Raw genomic sequence first — 20,814 nt, 5'->3', positions numbered from 1 at the left:
TGAGATATTTCTAAGATGGGAGAATGCTGTGCGGCAGACATTGGAGATATGGCTATCGAAGGATAAATTGCTGTCGAACATCACGCCTAAGTTCTTTACCGTGGAAGATGGCACCACCGTGCAGCGTGCAACTTTTCATATGTACTATTATTTGTCAAGAATGTGCGTAACTGGCTTGCCATTACTTTTTCTAATATTTTAGAAAGAAACGGGAGATTAGAGATTGGTCTTATTATTGGTCTTATTAAGTTATTAAGCTCTCCCTGATCAAGGTGTGTTTTTTTAATCAGCGGTTTAATAACTGCTAGTTTGAAAGCTGGTGGAACGTATCCTATTTCTAGCGATGAGTTAAAGATATTGAGTATTGGGGCTGACACTACAGGGAATACCTCTTTAAGTAATTTTGTGGGAATGGGGTCTAATATACAGGACGATGATTTGGAAGATGTGGCTAGTTTAGAGAGCTCATCTATTGTAGTAGGTTTAAATGAATCAAGATGTTCGTATGGTAATCTAGTGTTTAATGTACTAATGGGTAGAGTGGTGGCTGCTTGGGTAGCTACGATGTTTTCCCTAATAGACGTAATTTTGTTAGAAAAGAAGTGCATGAAATCGTTACTATTGTGTTGAAGTTTACTATTGGTTTCTGTTTGTTCTTTGTTTCTAGTCAGTTTCGCAACTGTGCTAAAGAGGAAACGAGGGTTATTATGATTCTCATTTATAAGCTTGCTGAGATAGGTAGATCTGGCAGTTTTAATAGCCTGTCTGTAGTGTTTAACACTCTCTTTCCATGCTGCACGCCATACCTCTAACTTTGTGCTTCTATAATTTCTTTCCATTTTTCTAGCTGCCTTTTTAAGGGCTGCGGTGTGATGGTTATACCATGGAGCTGGCGGTTTTTCTTTGATTCTCTTTTTTCGAATGGGAGCAACGGCATCCAACGTGTTAGAACAGACATTGTTCAGGTTTTCTATTACAATATCTAGATCCTCACAGTTATCTGCTATTGGACTTACCTTTCCAGAGTTTGGATTATCACTATAAATTGGATTGTATATACACTGGAGAACACTTTACACATTTGGACTTTTAACCCGCTTGAACTTTTAGATTGGTTTTCTTGTATTCCTTTCTTTTAACAGTCTTAAGTTTTAATATGTTGTTTTAAGTTCATTGTGATCTTGTAAATACACTTATTTAATTTCATTTCACTTGTTTGTCATCCTTTTAACATTGTTTTAACCTCACACAGTAAGATCTGACCCCTTTTAACTATTTGTAACTCAGCTGATAGGGCTGCTCGTTACATAGTGGTGGCCCGTACGAGGAAATCGTTTAAGATTTGAAAAACTGTGTTGAGAATTGTTAAAAGATGATGAATAACTCTGTAAATGCTGCTTCTTTTAAAACATCTGCTGGTGTTAATGATGAACAGGTTTTACACAAATGTGAATGTAAAAGGTTGCGTGCTGAAGTTTCATGTCTTAAAAGTACTGTTTTAAAACTGGAGAAGGATTTTAAAGACTCTGTTGAAAGTAATCTTAACCGTGAAGTGTGTTTTAGAGAGGCTGTGGATTTTAAATTCTGTAAGCTGGAGGAATCTGTGAAGGATGCCGTGGCCACGCTGGAGAGAGAGGTGGTTGATTGTTTAAACGGCAAGACAAGAAATGGGCAAATTTACTTGAACAAAACAAACATCCAGAAGCCGCTGTCTCCCCACCTTCATCAACTGCCTGCCCAGCACCACCCACGATCTCCCCTGGTATTCCTCCTGACATCAGTCCCACCCCCTTGAACACTTCACGAACCTTCAACAGAGCAACTGACCAAGAACTCTGTGCCACAACATCAGCAGGGTCAGATTTCAACTACATCTTCTCCATTCTCCCCTTCTCCAGAGACACATTCAACAGCACGCAGGTTGATGATGCCATGCTCCAGGAGCTGACCATCTCTCCACCCACATCCCAGAACAACAACATCAGCGTGAGGAGCCACCAGGGCCTGCTGTATCGTCATATCCAGAAGGACAACGACCAGGGCCAGATACAGCTCATCATCCCTCAGGCCCTGGTCCAACAGACGATACAGCACCTCCATTCAAGGACTGAGGAGAAACATCACTGTCGGCTAAAGACTCTCCTCAGGATCCTGGAGGTGGCCTGGTGGCCTACCATCCGCAAAGACGTCTTGACATTTGTAAAGAACTGCCAAGGGTGTGGTGTGGAGAACGAGGAGTATGCTGTCATCGACCTCAAACCATGTTCACAGCCTCAACATCACTGTTCATCACCAGCTACAACTACTACTCACCATCAGACCACGAAGCCGGAACGGAGGAAATACCAGGGGGAGTGGCATGCCAGGAGAGCTGGGTGCTTTAGGACCCCAGGAGGAGCGGCACCACCTACCCAGGGATGCCCAGTCTGGTATTGGATCCCACCTCTCTTACGTATTTCCACAGATTTCTCCGGCAAGCTAGTGCCGATGTGGAAGGGCCTAGCAGGTACTAATTTTTCACAAAGACATTTTAATGCACACGTACAAGAGGAGACCCAAAAAATGGCTGACAGTACCTTGAAAGGACTAGTTTCTCCCCCGAGGCAGTAAGCTAAGGGGGGACTATGTGACACTGCCACACAAGACTTATGTTTTAACCGCTCAATATATATATATATCTTTTATGATTTTATGTATATTTGAGTTTTACATAGGTTTTACATGTATTCTTAGCCATTTTATTCCATTTTATCTCTTACATTTAATTTGTGTGTATGTCTTTTATTTTGATATGGTCTACCTGTCATGTGAGTGTGATCAAATGGCAGGAAACAGGAAGTGACTATAAAAGGAAGTAGCAAAGAGCTCATGGGGAGCTAATGCCTAAAGCTTAACCAAACTGTTGCTGGTCTGTGGAGTTGCTTTTATTGGACTTAGCTTTCCAGAGTTTGGATTATCACTATACATTGGATTGTATATACACTGGAGAACACTTTACACATTTGGACTTTTAACCCACTTGAACTTTTAGATTGTTTTAGGTTTGGTTTTCTTGTATTCCTTTCTTTTAACAGTCTTAAGTTTTAATGTGTTGTTTTAAAGGGACACTTAACCCATTTGCATTAATCTTTGTATAGTTTGAACCCCAGACATGCTTTTGAATGGTCGTGCATCATTTCCTCAGTTTCCACTGAGACAGGAGAAATACTGATTCCAATGTTGCACTTCCTTCTTTCAATGATGTAAAAATCATCATTTTGCATCATTGAAAGAAGGAAGTGCTATACTTTTGTTGAGGGAGTGAGACTACAAACACCCCTTTTCTCGGTCAAATAGGCACCAAATTCGAAATGTATGCTACATTTCGACTACAAATATGACACACTTTCAATAAAGATTAATGTTTCTACGGGTGAAATGCTCCTTTAAGTTCATTGTGATCTTGTTAATACACTTATTTAATTTCATTTCACTTGTTTGTCATCCTTTTAACATTGTTTTAACCTCACACAGTAAGATCTGACCCCTTTTAACTATTTGTAACTCAGCTGATAGGGCTGATCGTTGAAATTGCATAAAAAATACTGCGTTTTTTTTACTTTCTTTTCAGGACCTATTATCTCTTATCAGAACGCGAAAACACCGTTGAACTGCAGGTAAGCACCGCAGCTTTTAAATGTGGACATTGATCATTTACTTTATCGTGGCGTGACTATTAAAACATGTTATGAGATATCGCCACTGGTATAACGTTATTTATAAGCAGCATGTAAAAACATCTCTCTGACACTTATAAAAAACCGTTTTATATAGTACTGACAAGAACAAAGTTTAATAATAATAATCGAGTGCTCGTATCGCGTTAAGAATAAATGAGAAAGAAATAGTAACGTTATACAAGTATAGTTTTATTAACTTTTACCTCGCGCCAAAACAATAACACAAAAGACACTAAATATGAATAAAAAACAAGTAATAGTTTGATCATGACACCAAATACTGCTGATTTGATCTCATTTTGACGATCATAAACAAACAAGGCCAACGTGAGAGCCAGGTAATCCCTGTCAGAGATGTAGCCCAGAGAGGGCGGTGGTCAGCGGGGCGAGTGAACACTGACGTCCGCTCATGCTTTGGTTCTCATTCGTACCGAATCTCACTAAGCAAACGTTCAAACAGGCGCTATCTTTACTAATCGACTGCAGATTTAAATATAATACATATACATTCTCGACTGAACTAATCTTAAAACTACACTTTGTGACCAAGAACGGTAATATAAAGTAACGGCTTTTCCGTCCATTGAGTTGTTATGAGCTTCAAAGCAGCCGAAAGTTTTACCTGTCATTCTGGCCGCCCTCAAATCCGTGGCGGAAGAAGTAGTTCTTAAACAAAGAGGCTTTTAAAATAACTCCGTTGTTGTTTTCTTGTTTTCGTTTTTCAAACGTGTGCCGTCGAACTGTTGTATAAAAGCAATATCGCTCTCAGAGTCGTGTGATATAGCCAAATCACAGCCGTGATGATATATAGCTATATCACACTCCTACTCGAGCGATATTGCTTAAATAACACATCTAATGTGTTGTCTGTTATTTTTGTGACAACACACTTTGTGTTATTTTAACACATCTTGTTCCTTTTATTTATTTAAACTCAAAATCAACATGAAATGACACATAATGTGTTAAATAGGATTAACACATCCTTTCTTAGAGTGTAGTTAAATTCCATAACATGCCAATTACATGTTATACCAATTTCATGTGTTTGCACATGCATAAGTTCTTGCATATTCTTTTGTTAGTTCTTAGTTATTGCCTTGATAATAGATAATATGAGCTAGGCATCATGTATGACATTTGCCATAGTGAGATATGAGCTACAAAATGACCAGATCCTGCCATGAGCTATATAGGACACATAACTTGTATGTATAGGGCTTATATGTTGATATAAAGAAGCAATACAGGAGACCTATATGGCCTGTATATGCACATATATGCACCTAAATTTTGCATATATGTAGCATATATATTATCACATATGGGCACACACTCTTAAAATTGATGTGTTAAAAATTTACACAAAATATGTGTAAAAGGATTCTAACACATTTTTGTGTTGGAACTGACACATAATGTGTAAATATTATGCTTAACTGCTTACACAATGAATGTGTAAAACACGTTAACCAGTACACAATAAAATGAAATGCATAATTATTGTAGTTTAATGACGATTTATATTTAAACGAAGTAACATGAAAAAATGTGATATAAAACACTATATCCTGTCGTTTTCATAAAAAAAGTGATTTAGGCAGCGTGCACTGACACTGATTATCCTGTACTTTTGTTTGTTATAAAAACCAAATATCATATATAACACATTCCTTTATCAAGTATAAGATGTTTGTGCAACAGGAAATATACAAGCAAGTTCGGTCAAAAGCACAAATAAGTCTGCACTTCACCACAAAGTTAAATAAAAAATATAAAGTTTTACAATGCAACTTTGTCCTTAGTCAAAACGATTTGCCCAGGAACAGATAATATATTTATGAGACCAAAGACTGTCCATAAGACAGTACCGAAAATAAAATATAACACTGTTAACCACTACTAACACATAACACCCAGCGGTGATTTTCAGAAGGACTTGCCGAGATCAAGCTGCGTTGGGCGGGGTACATGAGCGCTACCCGTTGGTTGTCTGGATCAGAACTCCGAAAAAGTCAGGGCAGATTTTTTAATAAACGCTCTCTTTATAAACCGACCGCAAATTTGAACTTTTTATACATACATTCTCGCCTAAAAGCTTTTGAACATACACTTTGTGACACATTAAAAGTAATATTTCAAACATTATGCACGCGTTCTGTTCTGTTGGTGGCTGTCGTAAGTTCACACGAATCTGCTGATGAGGTTTCACATGGACAGAAAACTACGCATTATTGTATTTTTAATTGTATTTTTTGCGTGTGTTATTTTTATTTAATTATTATGAAAATCATGATCACTATTATTAAGCCTTGGCTGGCAGTCTGTTTTGAATTTGTTTTATTGAAAAAACAAACACACAACGCATATTGTGTTGCGCCTGCGCAGTGACGTTCTTTTCCAACCGTCTTTCCAGTCAAGAGGTCAAGAATGTTCCTGTCTGCATCAGGTAAGAAATTAAATAAAAAATTACAGTTATAATATGATATCTATTTTTCATATAGTGTAAGAAACTTTCGTATTAATTGTGCAGGAGACTGTTAATTTAAACGTTATTATGGTAACGTTAAATGCTCGCACGTTTTGCAAAGTTACGTTTGGAGATTCATGTTAACAGTCATTGTTTAATGAAAGGCACATTGGACTACGGGTTAGTAATATGTGTGACACTTGCTTGCAGCACTGTAACGTAAATCGTTAACACCGTGTCCTAAATAGACGTGACACGCGGTAACGGCCCAGTAAACAAATCTACCAATAATCTACCAGTAAACAATTACGGTCTTTCAACGTTGAAATATGGTTGAAAATAAGTCGGTCCGCCTTGGACTGGTTTACGACGTGATTTCAACTAAGTAGTTTTGGCTGGACTGTTTGACTACGTGTTTTCAACTGACCATGTTTTCAACTCATAATCTACCAGTAAACAATTACGGTCTTTCAACGTTGAAATATGGTTGAAAATAAGTCGGTCCGCCTTGGACTGGTTTACGACGTGATTTCAAGTAAGTAGTTTTGGCTGGACTGTTTGACTATGTGTTTTCAACTGACCATGTTTTCAACTCATAATCTACCATTAAACAATTACGGTCTTTCAACGTTGAAATATGGTTGAAAATAAGTCGGTGCGCCTTGGACTGGTTAAGACGTGATTTCAACTAAGTAGTTTTGGCTGGACTGTTTGACTATGTGTTTTCAACTGACCATGTTTTCAACTCATAATCTACCAGTAAAACTTTACGGTCTTTCAACGTTGAAATATGGTTGAAAATAAGTCGGTCCGCCTTGGACTGGTTAAGACGTGATTTCAACTAAGTAGTTTTGGCTGGACTGTTTGACTACGTGTTTTCAACTGACCACGTTTTCAACTCATAATCTAAGACAGCTAGATAATCTGTTATACATGCTAAAACAACGGAGAAAACAAATTACCAAACCATGTTTATTATTATTGTAGATCCTTAATGATTGCGCTTGCGTACTCTATGGACACTGGGAGACACCGTACTAGTGGAAGTGTGCCTGAGTCCTGTTGGCACTGTTTTATATTCCCCTGCCGGGTTGAAATGTTTAGTTTCGGTTTGTTGCCTGTGGCTGTGTAGGCTGTAAATTGAGGCTATATCCACACGAAGCCGGTGCATTCCCTATCCGATCATTTTTTTTCCTTGCTCTAAAAAAATAATCCGTAAACACGAAACCACTGAAACCGACTGAAAGCGGTGTAGTATATATGCCGGACCAGTATGGGGCGCTGTAATTCTGCTACAGATATACACTATACACGGAGAAGAAGACTTTGAGCATGCGCATAACCAACGTATGGTGTTGTCCATTATCGCTTGTTGGTCACCACAATTGCATAGAAGCAATAGATTTTGCTGTAATAAAGCTAGTAGGCTTTAGTTGCTTCTGTAGCACGAACACCATCACATAGTCCGCCGTTATTGTTGTTGCTGTTACGTGTGACGCTTCCGACACGTGATGTGATGACGTTTTCGCTTCACAAAATATACGGATTGGCTGTACAGACGAAACCGCAAGGGTGTCGGTTTCAGATTGATCCACTTTAGGACCAGGTTTCAAAAAATAGCGGTTTCACTCTCTGAAATCGCCGGATCCGTGTGGATGAAACGCCAATACGATAACAAATTTATGCGTATACAGTGATTCGCGTCTCCGTGTGGACAGCCCCTGAATATACACTACAGATGTTTTATGTAATAAATACGGCTGGTTTGGATTTATCATGGACTCTTCACTCATTTCTACAATTATCTTAAGTAAATGTAAAGAGTTTTACATATTACGTCAAAGTTATAAAAAATATGAAACTGCGATTGAGGTGCAATGAGGATTCATGCTATAATTACCCCACCCCACCAGGTGGCGGTAATGCACCATTAAAGGTAGTTGCCAACCGCCATAAAACTTAAAGAAGAAGCGAAGAGGCGTGTGAATGTGACGCAAATCTTCCACCCATCATCACAGAGAGAAGCCCAACCAACCGCCAGATTACAGAAAGCTCTGGACTGCTCATAGCGGGGATTTTCAAAGCTGTCCTGGAGGACCACTAGTACTGCACATTTTGCATGTTTCCCTTTTGTGACACACCTCATTCAGTTACCTTACACACCCAGTTCAAGTCTTGCAGTCTCTACTAATGAGCTGAAAATTTAAACCAGGTGTGTCTAGTGAGGGAGACATGCAGGTTGTGCAGTGCTGGTGGTCCTCCGGGACAGCTTTGAAAACCTCTGGCTCATTGCATTGGACTGACCTATGTTTACTGCACTCTGAAATCTGAGTTGGTATATGTTTATTGCACTCTGTGTTGGTTACTGGACCGACCTGTTTATTGCAGACTTTGAAATCTGTTGGTTACTTGACTGTTTGCACTATTTAAAATGTGCTGTTTTATTAAAGTTATTATAACCCTTTAAAGCTTTGTTTCATTTTATAAAATGTTATTTGGTATGTTAATGTGGTCCTGTTTTCAACATTGAAAAGATGGATGAATATGGACCAAAATTAGACGTTGAAGATCGACCTGATTTGAACGTTGAAAAGATGGACGAATATGACGTCTTTTCAATTTTCATTTTCAACCTTCAATGGACCAAAATTAGACGTTGAAGATCGACCTGTTTTCAACGTTGAAAAGTTGGACAAATTTGACGTCTTTTCAATTTTCATTTTCAACCTTTACTGGACCATAATTAGACGTTGAAGATCGACCTGTTTTCAACGTTGAAAAGTTGGACAAATTTGACGTCTTTTCAATTTTCATTTTCAACCTTCAGTGGACCAAAATTAGAAGTTGAAGATCGACCTGTTTTCAACATTGAAAAGTTGGACAAATTTGACGTCTTTTCAATTTTCATTTTCAACCTTCAGTGGACCAAAATTAGACGTTGAAGGTTTACGTCTACTCAACGTCCAATAGACGACTTTTTGCTAGCTGGGGGGTTTCTTTTCCTCGTCGCGTTTGGTTAAGCACATGGTGGAACAGTATGCACATCACTGTACCTGCCGTACTGTACACCTGTGAGCGGCATGACGAGACAAAAGACAGTAAAACTCATTATTAATCGGTGATGCTGTACATTCTGGATGATGCACAGCCACATTTTATAATACTGTTTTTATTTTTGTGTGGCGCCGCTCACGTTCAATATAAAGTTAGACAAGACGCAATTAATTACTGGGAGAGTAGTGGTCTAATGGTAAGAGTCGAACTTCACGAACCTTTCACTGCTTGCAGTAAGGCTAAAGTGCTACGTGAATAAGATGGGTGTAGTTTTGTGCTACTAGCTGTAAAGTGTTTTTGCACTATTGAGTTTTAAATACTGCCCAGTAATACTTAACTAGATGTAAATCACAATTCTTGTGTCAATGTTTGTTTGTAATCTTTTTCAGCTATCCATCTGAAAAAGAAAAGCTGGCACTCTCAAAGTAGATTGTGTTGTTGGATTATAGTCTCATTTGGTCAAAAAGAGGGACATGTACTGTAAGGATGCTTTTACATACTTCATTTATGTGTATGAAATTACTTACTTGACAATGTGTATAAAAACTGTACTTGACTCTAACTAAGTGCTATTTTTGCATTGATCATGATAGGAGCATTTTTTTTAATGGGCCATCACACAGTGGATTTATAAAAATGAGATTACAGAACATCAGACGGTAGCTTCAACAGAGTTGAATTGGGAGGACATCATCAATAAAGAATGCCATTGACCAAACCTTAAGTCATCAAAGAAGATGGATACAGGTAATGACAAAATCACCAATTATTGGTGAAATCTTTAAGGAATATCCCCAATTTCTGGACATGCCAGTGTTTGTAATATATTTAAAGGCGGAGTCCACGATGTTTGAAAGCCAATGTTGATATTTGAAATCACCTAAACAGACACGCCCCTTCCCCAATAGAATCTGGACCTTCTTTTAAAAGACCCGCCCCACACATACGCAACCCGGCAAAGATGTCGGTTAGTAGACACGCTCCTTACTGCTGATTGGCTATAAATGTGTTTTGGTAGTCGGCCCGTCTCCTTTTCCAAAGCGTTTTTCAAACATTGTGCACTCCGCCTTTAACTGGAGATAACTTTACACACAGTGTTTCATAATTCCAATATTAATATTTCTTTTTAAATTCACTGAAGGGGGGGCATCAAGTTTTCCAGACTTACCGATGGGAAAGAAGAAATGGGAATGTGACAATTATTGGGAAACTCAGGGAAATCGCATCTTTGGAAAAGAATATGGACATCAGACATTTATTAGAGAAAGCTGACAGTCAACATAATGGTATGATTTCCTATCTCTGTTCCAAATGTTTAATTTGGAAAATGACGTTTAAACTGTAACATTCAAAGTACGATATAAAAGTAATCCTTTTTTAAGAATTTTTTTCTCATAATTTATATTTTGCATGTGACCTGCATGTTTACTACACCCAGATGAGAGCTGTGTTATACAATGTTAAGGATACTCGTTCATCTTCTGCTGTGTGAATTCTGCTGTGTCAGTCCTGTTGGACTTGATGCCGGTAGGCTTTGTGACTCTAAACTTTATATAAGTAATTTTCATGCAACAACATTTTCTAATGATGTTCATTGTTTCATTTGTGTAGGCTGGTACCAGCGTGACGTCTTTGCTTACTAAATGATCAAAGGGTGTCTGAAATCAGCTCAGCCACAGTTGGTTTCCAACGGTTCTTCAGGACATGGAGGCCACTACGTAACTGTTGCAATGAACGAGTATTTTGCCTGTCCACCTGATGTTGACAATCTGACCTGTGCGGTACTGAAAACAACTTGCACTGACATATCTTAAAATATATCAGTGCCCTTTGTTTTGCCTCAAAATGCACACCAGTAATGTTTTTTGTTGAAACCAGTTATATTTCTTAATTAAACTAAGGCCTAGTCCTGGATTAAGCTAATCCCATGTCCGGGAAACCGCCCCTATATGTTTTGTGACGGAAATTTCTTTGAATACACTTGTCAAGTTCATTTGAAGTATTTTTCTAAATGTAAGATAACATGTTAATGTTTCAGGACAAGTTAAAATTTTTTGATAACTTGCATGTTGGAAACGATTTCAGACATTGTTCTTTTCAACATGTTTAACACATGTGCTTTTAAATTCAATGAATTATTTTATAAATAGTGTTTTAAAAAGTATCAATGTAATGTATGTTTGAAGTAATTATACTTGCACTTACATTTATTTAAATTAGCATACATCTAGCAACATAAAGTACTAGCATATTTTCATGCAAGCATTAATTGTCAAATATTTGTTATTTTACAAATAAATAGTTTGTGAACAATATTCAATAGTTGTCTGCTTGATTTCATAATTTAAAGTTTACAAATCATATGTTTTTTTCTCTTTAATATTAAAACTAAACAATTACTCGGTAACACACAGTTGTGTTAGATTAATAGAAAGTTACACATTAATGTAATATATATTAACAGAATAAATAAACCAGCTAAATCAGCATGTTTTTATCAGCATAATATTAGTTGTTTTTGAATAATTATTGTATTTATTGTTCACTGTCAGTGTCTCTGAAAGGTTTTACTGGATGGATGTGTTGATACAGATCATGGGTGCACGTGCACCACATGCACATTCAGCTCTTGTGCGTGGATTATGGTTAAAACAAATGTTTTGTAGAGATTAACTGTGTTTGTACCAGCTATTATGGCAACCCCTAACTGCAGTCAAAATGGCACACTCGTGTCCCTCGGAATATGACTACTTAAGTGCCTTACTGGAAGTCTTTCACAAAGGAGCTCAAAGATGGTGGCGCCCACATCCATATAAAAAAAAAAAGGTAGATAGGCAAGATCAAATTGCTCTTCAGTACTTCAAGATTGCAATATAATTCATTTTGAAATATGCTCATGGAAATTATTTTTTGATTATTTCACATAGTTAATTAAATAAAGCAGACAGTTCTTTCAAAATCTTTGGGCTAATTTCAATCTGAAGTGCCCATCCCTATGCCCTACTCACTCTTATTACATGTTGAATTTGAAAAGCTCTTCATATGAATCGTGCATCTTACGCAGATTGCACTCACAGCAATGAAGACGACGTGATTGTGATAGACTTTCCGTATCACTTTCCCTTAAAAAGGTGGGATCTAATCTAGTTTACATAAAATAAGCAGGTTTAATCTTTAACTCTAAAAACAAAAAAGTGGTTCTTTTCTGGTAACCATAGAAGAACCATTTTTAGTGCCATATAGCAGGTGAAGCACCAGTGTAGCACCTGTGTAGAACCATATAGAGGCCATATAGCACCACATATGGTTCTACACAGGTGCTTTACCGGTGCTATATGGCACTAAAAATGGTTCTTCTATGGTTATGAGCAAAGAACCAAATAATCCAAGATCAACCCAAAACAACTATCAACTGTTTGTTGAAGCTATAGACGGTTTCATCAGATGCACGTGCGCTGACGCGATACACGTCTGGATCTGAACCTTACTTCTGGTTTCGTTTTTTTAATGGTCTGACTAGTTGCTAAATTGATCTCTTGAACAAATGCCTTGTCGAAAATAACAAATGTTTTGGTTTCCTAGGTAATCTATGTGTTGTTGTTTTTTTGCTTGTTATATAAATAAACTACATTTAAAGAACTTAGAGAGTTTACCGGAAGTTACGTGCGGACCACGACAGCCGCTTGTTTATGTTTTTACCGCTGAAACCGTCTATAGAGGGTATGCACATGACATCAGCTTCGGCGAAAGTGACTGTGGTTACGCCCACTGAGTGGCAAAAAGTCTGAGTGACAGCATTAGCATAGCGTGAAAAACGCTCAAAGGAGAAGTAAATCTAGTAGCAGTAGCCATATGTCAGGTATGTCAAATTTTGGGATAAAAAAACCTATAAAAATACACCAATAAATACTCTTATTCTGTGTAATTGCAAAGTTTTGTCAGTGAGCCTTCATTAAAAAACCTCCATTATGATGAGCCTTGTGTTCTACAAAGGTGGGATGGTTTAATAGTGTTAGGCAATATAAACATATATGTCAGGAAAAGCAATGTCTGGCCATATGCCAATGTCCACAGACAACTGGTTGTGTGGCAAGTTGTTAGGGTCACTGTTAAGGCCAACTAAATTCAATTTAAGCTGATAATAGTCAGTTTTACTTGCGTTTTTCGCAGCAGCCACTATGAAAACCAGCCATTTTGTTGAATGTTTGCCACTCAACAGGGCGAGTTCCGGCATGGTCACGTGGAAAAGTGACGTCATGCATACCCTCTCTACTGTCACTTCATGTTTTCTGTCATGTGATCACTCACATGACATGTAGACCACAAATTAAAAGTAAGAGATAAAATGAAATAAAAAGACTACATGTAAAACCTATGAAAACTGTTATTTCAATTCTGCTATGTTCATCTGTAAAGGTTTTAATTCATATTCATCACATTTAGGTTTGTGTCTTTAGTTATGACACAATAAAAATAATTGCATATCCTACGCATTGCCCACACTAAAGTTTCTGAAAAATACAGTGTAGGCGACAAATGTTCAGGGACTCCTTGGCAAAGGGAGGTCAGTCTTCCTTTGACTCAGAAGAAAACTTACTGTTAGAAATCACTGGCTGTATGATACTGTAGATCACAAAACGTGTGAACAAACTCACTCAACCCATCAATACTGATGGTGAGTACAGATGCCGCCTGCACAAAGTCACACAACTTATCTGCTGATCTTCAAGGATTTGTTTTAATATTATTATAGCACTAGTAATCTAAAAATATGAACGTAAAGCACAGTACCAGTGGGGTAGCTATAGCCGTATGTATAGTCTCATTGTTATCGGTTTAAAATCTTATTTGCATTGCATTACTTTTGCCAAAAGTCTGTTTACATATCAAGGTCCTGATTTGTAGACAAAATGATCATTGAAATATTCCACGCATATTGGCATTTATGAAAAAAATACACTTGACATATAGCCTACATGAAATTAAGCACTAAATATTCCTTAAGCTGGTTTTAGCTGGTCTCATAGTCTGCTCATAGCTGGTTTATCATACTGGTTTAATAGGGGTTTTGACCACTTTTTTTAGATGGTCAGGCTGGTTTTAGCTGCTCTTAGCCTGTCAGGCTGATCTTAGCTGGTCAGGATGGTTTAAGCTGGTCAGTCTGGTCTTAGCTGGTTTAAGCTGGCCAGGCTGATATCAGGTTTAAAGGCCCGGTGAATTTGTCGATTTTATTGTTTTATACTGTTGTCTGAGGTCTACTTATGATGTTCGCGTGGTTTTTACATTCAAAAACATCAAAAGCAATAAGTAATAGGCTATTTTGTAACATGGATTAGTGGCTGTCTGGAGAAATGGTTCGTTTGAAGGGGCGGGCCGCACTGAAGACCTGGACGCAAACACATAAATGACAATACGTAACGTCAAGTAGAAACAAAAATTTAAACTCGACGTGACTAAATTACCGTATACAAGACAGTAAGCACGCATCAGAATCTAAACTGCGGCTGATAAATCCTTATCAATAACTTTGCATATTTCTATTGTGCTTGTGAGGTTGCTCTGACATACACGTGATGTTACATACCACAGATATATGATAAAAAAGCTTTGTTGGGTGTTTGACCTTTCAAACGCAACTTCCCTAAAATACCGTATACAACACAGTAAGCGGGTGTGACGGATGCAAAATTGAACACACTCACACGTGGGGGTTGGTTTTTCTTGTTTTTATCCTTTGATAGAAAAATGAAATATAAATCAAAACCGGCTGGTGACCTGAGTACTGCAGACATTATAAAAACCGCAGCAAAGACTCGCAAATCTGCTACCTGTAATAAAACTTGTCTTTTTCACACAAAATACATGGTAACATCGTATAACATGAAACTGTAAATCAATATTACTTTTGCACCAGTGGCGATTTCTTTAAGACTACAAGGGAAGATCGGCTTCCCCTATAACGTCAAAAAAATGATTGGTCAAATATGTACTATTGTATTAACATTTTATTGTCTAAAAATACGTTAGAAAATGTTCATCTCAAAGACGAGTTTGTTTAGAATCAGTTACATACAGCAGGCCGGCTGACTCGATCTCCTTCTCATACATTCCCGTAGCGTCACAGTCAGTGCATTTCCCTGTTGAAGCCCAGCTTCCATTGACTTCAATGGGGCTGCTTTGAACAGTTTTTTTCAGCGCTTCGAAACTAGCCGGTCATTGGATAAATGCTGCGATTATGTCCCGCCCATGGAAGCTCAGCTTCTCTAAAGGTGAATGAGGAGTGGGCAGGCCGGGAAGCGGGCTTCTGCGTGATGATTGGAGGGTCTGTTAAATGGCCTGCATCTCCTTTTGACTGAAAGCGATTTTGTCCTATAAGGAATCGCTGAAGCTATTCATGCAGTCCCATCGCGGATTTCTCAAGTACAGTCGAAATAAAAACTGCTACAACCTATTTCTTGATATTTGCTTGGCGAAATTGCTTGATTTTGATCATACATTTCACACAATTATACACCACATTCCTTGTTTCAGTTTTACAGAGTTTAATATATTTTTTTAGGTCGTTAATTTATTCATTCATTCATATAGTAGGCTAGGCTAGCGTCGTGGGTGAAACTGCAGACAGTGCTAATAAATGTCAATAAATGAATGTACAGTCAGTATAAGTAAATAAAAACAATAGAAATGTATGCATTCAACATGTAAATTATATGATTTATTAGCCTAATTATTAATGTGTAATTTTACTAATCAAATTATACATGGAAACAATAATTTCTTATATTCTTAAGGTTAATTCTTAAGAATTAGTTAATCCAGGGAAATTTGACGACATGGAGACAGGTATTTTCAGAGGAGGCCTTCCAAAGTGTCCTGAAAAGTTATGGCCATCACTTTGATTCAGGGAGACTCAGGTCAGAACTTCAAGTCCTGTATTCAGATCAGGACTTGCAGGGTACCAGGGGAAAGCTGTGTGCCCTTACGAAACAGTTACAACCAAAAAAACAATGGTTACTGTAGTAAAACCAGGGTCACAGACCATTTTCTTGAAAAGGAACGTAGGGCAGAATTTACTTTTAAATAAATGGACAATTTTATGATGTAGGCTGAAAATGAGCTTCCCCTCTTTGACAGACCAGTAGCCGCCAGCCCGCCACTGTTTTGCACATAACGCAATATGTGATAAATCATAACCAGTAACAAGGAAAATGTCAAGGGTTGCTAAATATCACTATTTAACATTCATATTGAAATGAACATGAAGGTAACATACCTTTGATAGAAAAATGAAATATAAATCAAAACCGGCTGGTGACCGGAGTACTGCAGACATTATAAAAGCTAGAAGATAGAGAGTTCACATTCACTCAACTCATATTATAATTGTTCAATGTATCTTTAGACACAGATAAGGCCTACACATGTGACACACAATAAGGTTCAATACATTTCTACTCTAATAACTATTTTAACAAAATAAATCTATTAAGTATATGTTCATCGAGGATGTTCACAAAAACCACATTATTTCCACTATTATTTCATTATGAGTTGGAGCCCTGAAAATCATACCTACCCGCAGCAAAGATTCTCAAATCTGCTACGGTAAGGGAAGCAAAGAGGGACAAAGTACAATATATTCAGTACCGTCACTGGCCACAGGAGGGGAGCCTCTGAGCACACAAACCATTATAATGCCTTATTTTATGGAATTCACACATCTAAACTCTATAGGCCCTATCTTGCACCCAGCGCAATTGACTTTGTCAGTGACGCATGTATCATTTCATATTTTGCACCAGCGCACAGCGAGTTTTTCCCTCCACAGACGCACGTCGGCAAACTAGGGAATGAACTTGCGCTCCCTGGGCGGTTCAGCGCAAAAAAGGAGGCGTGTTCCGGCGCAAACCATCCCTGATGCTATTTTGCAGTTTCAAAAAACAATTGCGCTACTAACCAAAAAAAAACTAGTCTAAAGTCAGTGGCGCGTAGTTCATTATGCTATTTTAAGGGCGCATGCTTGACCATAATGCATAGCGTGCACAACGCGCATTGCTTATCTAATCTACACAGATGCAAAAGTTAATTTTGCAAATCATAAATTGTTACAATAAAAAATATTAACACATGAGATAAGGGAAACCATTGTGGTGAGCACTGTGGTGATAGTTTTTATGTATTGTGTAGCTGCGTTAAAAAAATATCATGCAAATAACGATTGAAATATTTTCATAAGTTTGTTGAGTGGCTGTATTACGTTTATTTTATGTAAATAATAATTCAAATGTTTTCATAAGAAACCTTAATGTATGTGAACTTGATTTGTAAGTGTACTTTGGGGTTGGACCTTGCTTGCGTTTCCGATTTCAAAGCCCCCAAACCCTTTCAGCGGTGAGGGTGGACGCAGCGATGTCCTCTGCTGGCGTCAGGTCATGTGTAGAGACAGATCCACCTCCGTTACACGGCGTGCCCGATTTATGCTGGCAAGCTTGGGATTCATACGTGTTGAAAACCATGGTTGTCAAAACCATGGTTATTTTGTGGTAACCATGGTTTTACTACAGTAACCATGGTTTTTTGGTCTTAACTGTAGTAAAACCATGGTTAATTTTCGTAAGGGTTTCCTCTCACGCCTGTTTAACCTACGCTGATTTGGGCGGGTTTCTCCTATCCCCATACAAAACAACTTCTCTGTCTTTGACTGCTCTTACAAGAACGTTGGTCTCCTCGGCTGTGAACCGCTCCTGGCGTGCGCCTGGTAAATCCGTCATTATAATAGCAACCCGCCATAGAACTTGCGCCCTTGCGTTTAAAGGGAATGTTGGATAGCGTTCTGATTGGTTTATTTGACGTTACGCCCAAACCACACCTATGAATAATGAACCTACTTCAGACCAACCCCTTATTGATTTGCGCCTGGCACTGGGAAAATAGCAACAGCGCTCAAGATCCGCCCCAAAAGTCACTCGCGCTTTGCACTTCGCACTTGCGTTTCAGATCGTTAAAATAGGGCCCTTTAACTTAATGTTCTTTTTCACCATGTTACATGGGCATCAGAATCTAAACTGCGGCTGATAAATCCTTCTTTATCAATAACTTTGCATATTTCTATTGTGCTTGTGAGGTTGCTCTGACATACATGTAACGTTACATACCACAGTTATATGATAAAAAGCTTTGTTGGGTGTATTACCTTTCAAACGCAACTCGCCTAAAATACCGTATACAACACAGTAAGCGGGCATCAGAATCTAAACTGCGGCTGATTAATCCTTCTTTATCAATAACTTTGTATATTTCTACCGTTAAATTACAGTCGTGTTGTTAAGTGTTGTACCTTTATTAATCGTTTAATGTTTTTAGTACATTAAAACAGTCAAACATACGTGTTTAGACACGGATGTTACAACAGACATATAAAGCGATCTCTTCTAACAAAGCAATAGTGAAACGCAGTAACTTAAATAAACTTACTGTGTATATACTGCTGTGACATTTTTGTCAGATCCAATATTAGTGGTGTTTTTAATCACAGTCTCTCTGCAAATCCAGCATCGACTTCTTTACAAATGAATCCGTGTACACAAAGTAAACAAACGCGAGCTGGAACTTCTTCAAATGCAAACTTTATCCACGCATTCCTAATGTTGAGCCTCCGTTATCCAGCGTCTGTGTTCTTCCCATAGACCGTTCTTCCACAACCGAAAATGCGTTTCCATGGTTACTTCATATCACCGTGTCAAAATAAAAGTCTCTCAGAAAAAAATGTATTTAAAAGTCATTTTGGTTACATTTGGCAATCTTTAAAGACATGTTTATGGGGGTAATATGATGCCAATATTATTGAAAATGGACAGAATAAAAGTCACAAATAGATATTACAACTTGTAAACACAAAACGCAATCTACAAATAGATTTAAAATCCACAAACACAGTCCTCCTGATCCACAAATGCAAAACAAGACCCACGAACCGTCCCCGTGATCCACAAATACAAAGCACGATCCACAAAAAGAAATCAGCGACCCGCACCTGAAAACCAGAATTTGAACGAATGTAAAGTGACTTCTTTGCAGATGAATATCATTTTCTATTTGTAGTTGTGTCACATTTGTTTTCGGAGTTCTGGCACTGTTGTTTCGCTTTTGTGACAAAACAATGCCACAATCGCCGAAAATGAAGAGACCACAACCTGCAAACACGAAACAAATCTGCAAATGGGTTCTAAATCTGCAAACAAACTCCTCACGATCCGCAAATGCAAAACGAGATCCACAAATATACAAAAATCCACGAACAGACTCCTCATGACACACAAATACAAAATGCGATCCACAAATAGATTCAAAATCCGCAAACCAACTCCCCATGACTCACAAATAGAAATCATCGACCCGCACTTGACAACCAGAATTCAAACGAATGCAAAGCGATTTGTCCGCGCATGAGGGTCCTTATTTGTTTGTAGATTGTGTTGCATTTGTTTTCAGAATTTTGGCACAACTGTTTCGCTGTTTTCCATTAAAAAAATCCACAAATGCCCTCCCCACAATTTGCAAACAAACACAGTCTAACTTGTATTTTCCAACCACTGCAAAAAGACATTCCCACACACTCTGTGCAAAGTCCAGAATGCAAGTGTTGAATCTGTGTTTGCAGATCACAGGGCATTCACGGGTCCTTTTGCACATGTCTACAGATCTTTTTGGCACTATCTTTCCGCAGAGTTTGTCACTACGATCCACGCGTGTAGTCAGCCAATCAGGAGTATTGCTTCAAAGTGATGCCACACCCCCTCAATAAGCTCTTTTCAAAATAAAAGCTGGGCTCACTGCCATTTACCGTTGCCGGCATGGGCGTAGATTAAGGGTGGGACGCTAGGGACATGTCCTTACCAATATTCGACTGAATTGTCCCTAGCAATAATTTCGACCAAACAATTAATCTGTATTTATAAATAACCACTGATGTCCATCTTATTCTTGTTATTTCTATTTTTTACTTATTATATATTTTTTTCAGGAATCATTTAAATGAGTTTAGAAATCTTTTGCAATCCCGTTATGTAAAAATAACGCTCTATGTGGTACACAAACGGTTAACAGCTTTTGTTCTCTACAATGCCCGCCCCCGTAACTCACATCGCTAATATGATTGGCTTTGCATTTCTTTAGTCCCGCCTCTCTAACTCACATTGCTAATATGATTGGATTAGCATTTATTTAGTCCCGCCTCTCTAACTCACTTTATGAAGGCTTGTCTTTACTCGCTACGCGCGTGATTATTCGGGCTACAGGTAAGTGAGGAAGAAAGTATTACTATACCCACTGTAACTGTTTCATGCACAAAAAAAGTTGTGTCACATAATGATTCAAGGACAATGTTTTCACCAATACACGCCAATCCCATGTTAACCTGAGGAGTTTCAAACTTGTGTCAACCTTTTATGGGGTGGCAAGGTTATCTAGGGGGTCCCTAATCCATGAAAGAAAATAACCCCAACATGGTAAAAACATGAATTCATGTCATGATTGCTGAATACTTAAATTACTGCACTGTGGTCATTACTT

At 38.1% G+C, this 20,814-nt stretch overlaps 1 long non-coding RNA gene across 1 annotated transcript; it reads left to right on the top strand.

Annotated features, from left to right (window-relative positions):
- The first annotated feature begins 10,614 nt into the window (after positions 1-10,614).
- LOC129441459 (uncharacterized) lies at positions 10,615-11,558 on the top strand. Its single transcript, XR_012370921.1, has 2 exons — positions 10,615-10,770; positions 10,855-11,558. It is a non-coding gene; the product is annotated as an uncharacterized lncRNA (long non-coding RNA).
- The last annotated feature ends 9,256 nt before the right edge of the window (positions 11,559-20,814 follow it).

This window comes from Misgurnus anguillicaudatus, chromosome 2 (genome assembly GCF_027580225.2).
Source record: "Misgurnus anguillicaudatus chromosome 2, ASM2758022v2, whole genome shotgun sequence".
Taxonomy (NCBI): Eukaryota; Metazoa; Chordata; class Actinopteri; order Cypriniformes; family Cobitidae; genus Misgurnus; species Misgurnus anguillicaudatus.
This window is presented reverse-complemented; position numbering and strand designations above follow the sequence as displayed.